At 32.8% G+C, this 7,500-nt stretch overlaps 1 protein-coding gene across 1 annotated transcript in view; it reads left to right on the top strand.

The window, feature by feature from the left end:
* LOC137648270 (chromo domain-containing protein cec-1-like) overlaps window positions 1–7,500 on the top strand; it is a 121,231-nt gene that overhangs the window by 95,413 nt on the left and 18,318 nt on the right. The gene's annotated exons all lie outside the window — the stretch shown is intronic.

Below are 7,500 nucleotides of genomic sequence, written 5' to 3'. Positions count from 1 at the left end.
CGAAAATTGTCTAATTGTACGTTATACGAAAATAGTCCAGTCGTACATCATTCGAAAATTGTCCAGTCGTACGTCATACGAAAATTGTTCAGTCGTACGTAATACGAAAATTATCCAGTTGTACGGTATATAAAAATTATCCAGTCGTACGTTATACAAAAATTGTCCAGTCGTACGTTATACAAAAATTTTTCAGTCGTACGTTATACGAAAATTGTCCAGTCGTACGTCTTACGAAAATTGTCCAGTCGTACGTCATACGAAAATAGTCCAGTTGTACGTTATACGAAAATTGTCCAGTCGTACGTCATACGAAAATTGTCTAATCGTACGTTATACGAAAATAGTCCAGTCATACGTCATACGAAAAATTGTCCTGTCGTATGTTATACGAAAATTGTCTAATTGTACGTTATACGAAAATAGTCCAGTCGTACATCATTCGAAAATTGTCCAGTCGTACGTCATACGAAAATTGTTCAGTCATACGTAATACGAAAATTATCCAGTTGTACGGTATATAAAAATTATCCAGTCGTACGTTATACAAAAATTGTCCAGTCGTACGTTATACAAAAATGTTTCAGTCGTACGTTATACGAAAATTGTCCAGTCGTACGTCTTACGAAAATTGTCCAGTCGTACGTCATACGAAAATAGTCCAGTTGTACGTTATACGAAAATTGTCCAGTCGTACGTCATACGAAAATTGTCTAATTGTACGTTATACGAAAATAGTCCAGTCGTACGTCATACGAAAATTGTCCAGTCATACGTTATACGAAAATTGTCTAATTATACGTTATACGAAAATAGTCCAGTCATACGTCATACAAAAATTGTCCAGTCCTACGTCCTACGAAAATTGTCCAGTCGTACGTCATACGAAAATTGTCCAGTCGTACGTCATACGAAAATTGTCCAGTCGTACGTCCTACTCGAAAATTGTCCAGTCGTACGTCATACAGTACGAAAATTGTCCAGTCGTACGTCATACAGTACGAAAATTGTCCAGTCGTACGTCATACGAAAATTGTCCAGTCGTACGTCATACGAAAATGTCCAGTCGTTCGTCATACGAAAATTGTCCAGTCGTTCGTCATACGAAAATTGTCCAGTCGTACGTCAGACGAAAATTGTCCAGTCGTACGTCAGACGAAAATTGTCCAGTCGTACGTCAGACGAAAATTGTCCAGTCGTATGTTATATCGAAAATTGTCCAGTCGTACGTCAGACGAAAATTGTCCAGTCGTACGTCAGACGAAAATTGTCCAGTCGTACGTCAGACGAAAATTGTCCAGTCGTACGTCAGACGAAAATTGTCCAGTCGTATGTTATACGAAAATTGTGCAGTATTACATTATTCGAAATTGTCCGGTTGTAGGTTAAATGAAAATTGTTCAGTCATATGTTATACTAAAAAGGTCATGTCATACGTTTTTCTAAAATTGTACATAATTACATAACATGAAAATTGTTCAGTCGTACGTTATACAAAAATATTTCAGTAGTACATTACACGAAAACTGTCTAGTTATGTTATACAAAAATTGTCGTATTTAGTCGTAAGTTCTACTAAAATTGTTCAGTAGTGCATTATACGAAAATTGCTCAGTATTACAATATAGGAAAATTTTCCAGTCGTACATTCTAAGAAATTGTCTAGTCATAAGTTATACAAAAATTGTCCTGTCATACGTAATACTAAGTGTGGCTAGTCGTACATTCTACAGTACTGAAATTGTCCAGTCATATGGTATACGAAAATTGTTTAGTCATTCATTATACGATAATTGTTCGGCTTGTTCGTTATACGAAAATTGTTTAGTCATTCATTATACGATAATTGTTCGTCGTTCGTTATACGAAAATTGTTCCATAGTGCATTTTACAAAAATTTTCCAGTCGTACGTTATACGAAAATTGTCCAGTCATACGTTATACGAAAATTGTTCAGTCGTACGTTATACGAAAATTGTCCAGTCGTACGTTATACGAAAATTGTCCAGTCGTATGTTATATGAAAATTGTTTGGTCGTACGTTATACGAAATTTGTTCAGTCGTAAGTTATACGAAAATCGTTCAGTAGTACATTTTACGAAAATTTTCAGTAGTACATTATACGAAAATTCTTCAGCTGTACATTATACGAAAATAGATAAGTACATATTTAATATACCTAAGTAAATATTATGCGTCACCTAGATAAAATTGATAATAACAATGTTACGAGTTTTCATATCTCTCGTCGTTTTAAATTGTAAGCTAAATAAGATAAGTAGTTTTTAGCTGAAAATTTCAAGTAAATAACAAGGTATTGATCCATCCAATGTGTGTTATATTAATCTGTTAAGAAAGGAAATATATGGTATTGGAAGTAATTATTAAACTCATTATTATTATTATTATTATTATTATCTTTATCATATTATTAGTATTATAAATATTATTATTGTTGTTGTTGTTATTGTTATTATTATGATTATTTATTATTATTATTAGTATTAGTATTATTATTATTATTATTATTATTATTATTATTATTATTATTATTATTACTTGCTAAGCACAACCCTAGTTAGAAAAGCTGGATCTTATAAGCCAGTGCTCCAACGGGGAAAATAGCCCAGTGAGGAAAAGAAACATGGAAATAAGAGAAGTAATTAACAATTGAAATAGAATATTTGAAGAACAATAACAACACTAAAACAAGCCTAATAAGATCAAGTAAATGAGAATGATCATCTCGAATTGAAATTATTAATCAAATATTTTTTTTTTTTTTTTTTTGTAATTTTTATGATGCCATTCCAGACTGGTAGATTATAATGAGGTGGAGTTATGAATCGTAATAAGCCAGCCAGATCAGTTCTTGAAGCAATACTCGAACGATGATATGAATCCTACTCCTATATCAATAATTGAAATTTAAAGGTGTCAGTTTAGAGTCTAGAATGGTAGGTTATAATGAGACAAGAGTAAGGAATAAACATCTATTGAAGAACATTATTACAACAGCATTCATTTTATATAAAGATGATATTTACCAATTTGATGTTTATGGAAACTTGTATTAAAGAATAATTTTATGAGTAAAATTGTTTGGTTTTAAAAGAGTCTAGACGAGATGGATTCCTACATAGAAACGGAAGCTTATTATTATTATTATTTATTATTATTTTTATTATTATTATTATTATTATTATTATTATTATAGTCTAAGCCACAACCCAAGTTGGAAAAGCAGGATGCTATAGGCCCCCAAAGACTCTAACAGGAAAAATAGCCCAGTGAGGAAGGGAAATAAGATAATAAACTATAAATGAGAGGCAATGAATAAAGAAAGTAAGATATTTTAAAATCAGTAACAATATGAGAATGGATATGTCGTATATAAACTGTGAAGAGAAACATGAAATATTTGCTGCAAGGTTGAACTTCTAAAATTATAGACACAGAAAAAAAAAAATTAAAGAATGTTATAAACACGAGGACTTTTAGCAATTGTACAAACTTTCTATTATCATGCAAGTCATTGATGAATAATTTTCAGCACCGAAATCGATTGAATATATGTATATATATATATATTTATATATATATATTATTTTTTTTTTTTTTGTAAACGCTCATTTGAAGACTTTTAGCAAATTTTCATTTAAATACCAAAGACCTGTATTTGATAACCAAGACTGCCGAATATTTATTATATTAATTCCAAGATATTTAGATACTTAAGCTCTTCTGGGAAATGGAGGCAATAAATATATACATGACTAGTAGTATAAATTTTGGGCGGTAAATACATTTATCTTAGGTAAAATGAAATTACAATATACAATTTACAATTTTACAATTACAATTTTTAATGCAACATCCATGGAGGTTACTCAGTATAGATTACAGAAGCCTTGAGGTCATCTTTTTTTTTTTTTTTTTTTTTTTTTTTTTTTTTTCTTTTTTTTTTTGGGGGGGGGGGGCAAACTTTCACATATATGTCATAATTTTAATACATAGAAATGAGCTACCATTTGTGTCCACTATTTCCTTGGGCCATCAGTTTTCTTTGTTGTAAGGAAAAGGGGGATTGTAAAACTAAAGTAGTTTAGATGCTTTTCTAATAAATGAGGCTGATTAAAGCTTATATAGGAAGAAAAAAAGCTTAAGCTTGCATATGAAGAAAACAAGCCTATTAAACTTGCATGTGAAGGAAAATAGCTTATTTAGCTTGTATATGAAAAAAACTTAAGCTTGCATATAAAGGAAAATAGCTTATTTAGCTTGTATATGAAAAAAACTTAAGCTTGCATATAAAGGAAAATAGCTTATTTAGCTTGTATATGAAAAAAAAACTTAAGCTTGCATATAAAGGAAAATAGCTTATTAAGCTTGTATATAAAAAAGTTTAAGCTTGCATATGAAGGAAAATAGCTTATAAGCTTGCATATGAAGAAAAAAAAACAGCTTATTAAGTTTGCATATGAAGGAAAAAGCTTATTAATCTTGCATATGAAGGAAAAGGCTTATTAAGCTTGCATAGCATATGAAGAAAACAAGCTTATAAGCTTACAGATGAAAAAAGAAGCTTAAGTTTGCATATGAAAAAAAAAAGCTTATTGAGCTTGCATATAAAGAGAATAACTTATTAAGCTTATATATGAAGGAAAATAACTTATTAAACCTGTATATAAAGAAAAATAGCTTTTAAAGCTTGCATATGAAGAAAAAAAATCATATTAAGCTTGCATATGAAGAAAAATTGCTCATAAGTTTACATATGAAGAAAAAGAGCTTATTAAGCTTACATATGAAGAAAATAAGCTAATAAGTTTACATATGAAGAAAAAAAAGCTTATTAAGCTTACATATGAAGGAAAAATAGCTTACCATATAAAAATATTTTTGAATAGTAAGAAAATGAATAAAATAATAAAATTGGAAAGAAAAAAATGTACTACAAGTGTCCTAATCCTTGTATGCAGAATGCGTTTTATACTTTGAGGTTACTGACCTTTTTAAGAGTACCATGAGTGTCATAAATTGGAGGGCGCGATCATTGAACTCTGTTAAGCCCTGTCCACACGATCGAGCATGCCCTACGGGCAAACAGTGATACCAGACCATAATAGTAAGAATGCTGGTTAATGACGTCAGAAGCGAGAAAACCACAGACAGGGATCTGGCATCATGCAGTGTTGCCAGTTTCCTGCCTTTAGTTATCCCTCTTCTGACGTCATCAACCCTCAATTTTACTAACTATTGTGGCCTGGTATCACTGTTTGCCCGTCGGGCATGCTCGATCATGTGGACAGGGCTTTATACGTGACGTGTCCCTAGAATCATAATGGGACAGTATTTGACAGTATATTTCCATCACAGTGGAGAATTCCACAAAACCTAGCAATTCAGCATGTTGAGAGAGCAAGATTGCATCTTGCTTGCCGAGGGTTAGTCAGTACCATTTATACGTGACGTGTCCCTAGAATCTTAATGGGACAGTATTTGACAGTATATTTCCATCACATTGGAGAATTCCACAAAACCTAACAATTCAGCATGTTGAGAGAGCAAGATTGCATCTTGCTTGCCGAGGGTTAGTCAGTACCATTTATACGTGACGTGTCCCTAGAATCATAATGTGACAGTATTTGACAGTATATTTCCATCACAGTGGAGAATTCCACAAAACCTAACAATTCAGCATGTTGAGAGAGCAAGATTGCATCTTGCTTGCCGAGGGTTAGTCAGTACCATTTATACGTGACGTGTCCCTAGAATCTTAATGGGACAGTATTTGACAGTATATTTCCATCACATTGGAGAATTCCACAAAACCTAACAATTCAGCATGTTGAGAGAGCAAGATTGCATCTTGCTTGTGAGGGTTAGTTAGTACCATTTGAGCGATGAGTAGACAAGGTACTCACATGAGAGTATGGCCTGTCACAGTGTATTCACGAACCTTTTTGTAATAAAGTGAAAAAAAAACCCATGTTCCGATGTGTCATTATCCGTTGACATGGGACACACGTGCTGGCATTTAATGATACCTTTTCCATTCAAGTGTTGCTCTTGATTGAATCAAATTTATTTGATTGAGATTAAAATTGACTTTATAGTGGTTCGTCTATAGAAAAAGAATGCCGTTGGTTAAAACTGAAACCAATCTTGCTTAGAATTGTTATTATTATTATTAATTGCTAAGCTACAACCCTTAGTTTGAAAAGGAGGATGCTATAAGCCCAAGGGCTCCAACAGGGAAAATAGGCCAGTGAGGAAAGGAAACAAGGAAAAATTGAATATTTTAAAAACAGTAACATTAAAATAGATATTTCCTATATAAACTATAAAAACTTTAACAAAACAAGAGGAAGAGAAATTAGATAGAATAGTGTGCCCGAATGTACCCTCAAGCAAGAGAGCTCTATCCCAAGACATTGGAAGACCATGGTACAGAGGCTATGGCACCACACATCATTAGAGAACAATGGTTTGATTTTGGAGTATCCTTCTCCTAGAAGAGCTGCTTACTACAGCTAAATTTAGAAAAATGTATACATATACATGTATACTAATATATATATATATATATATATATATATATATATATATATATATATATATATATATATATATATATATATAGATAGATAGATAGATAGATAGATAGATAGATAAATAGATAGACAAATAAATATATAGATAATATTATATATTTGACAAGTAGGACCTTAGACAGACAAACTGGGTTAATATCTGTAAAAGACGATGTGTTAAAACGACATCGCCACAACTTCATGCTCTTCAAACAAACCCATTCCTACACAGAAAAGGAAGAAGAGAGACATTCTCAGGAGAAATAAATGATGTAGAAAAATCTCTATTTTAATTACATAAATCCATCTTAATCCGATTTATGAGAAGGAAAAAAAATACAAACTCGATGAAAACGGTCACTTAAGGCGGGTTTACATACGGTCGAACGCGGTTCGACAGACACGTGTTTGAAGTGATGTTCGAACTGGGTTGTCGAACACGTTCGTCGAACCGTTCGAAGAAAGTCTGTTCACGCCTGACTTTTTGTGGGCGCGGCTTCACAGTCTACAAACCTTATGCATTTGTGACAGACTCCACCTCTTCGAACCGTTTGAGAAGCAGGTTCGACAACCGGGTTCGACAAGCAGGTTCGACAACCGGGTTCGACGAACCGTTCGATCTTATAAACCCCGCTTTAGGGAAGGTGGAATTTCCAAATAAACGTCGGTATTGAATCAGGTAGAAATTTAAGTAGAGATTTACATTCTACCTTCTTGAGACTGGAATGGGAGACATAGTTTTCTTGGGGGGGGGGGGGGCGGTTGGGAGACGATCTCCCCAGGGAAATTTATTTAGATTAATGGAGACCCAGAAGAAATTTGTATAGGATTTACCCTGCGCGGGTGAATTCTGTGCATCAACTGTAGAAATTTATTTTACTTGTTTATTTTTGTTTGTTTTTT

Source organism: Palaemon carinicauda, chromosome 10 (assembly GCF_036898095.1).
Source record: "Palaemon carinicauda isolate YSFRI2023 chromosome 10, ASM3689809v2, whole genome shotgun sequence".
Classification (NCBI taxonomy): Eukaryota; Metazoa; Arthropoda; class Malacostraca; order Decapoda; family Palaemonidae; genus Palaemon; species Palaemon carinicauda.
Note: the sequence above shows the minus strand (reverse complement) of the source record. Positions and strands in the feature narration are given on the sequence as shown.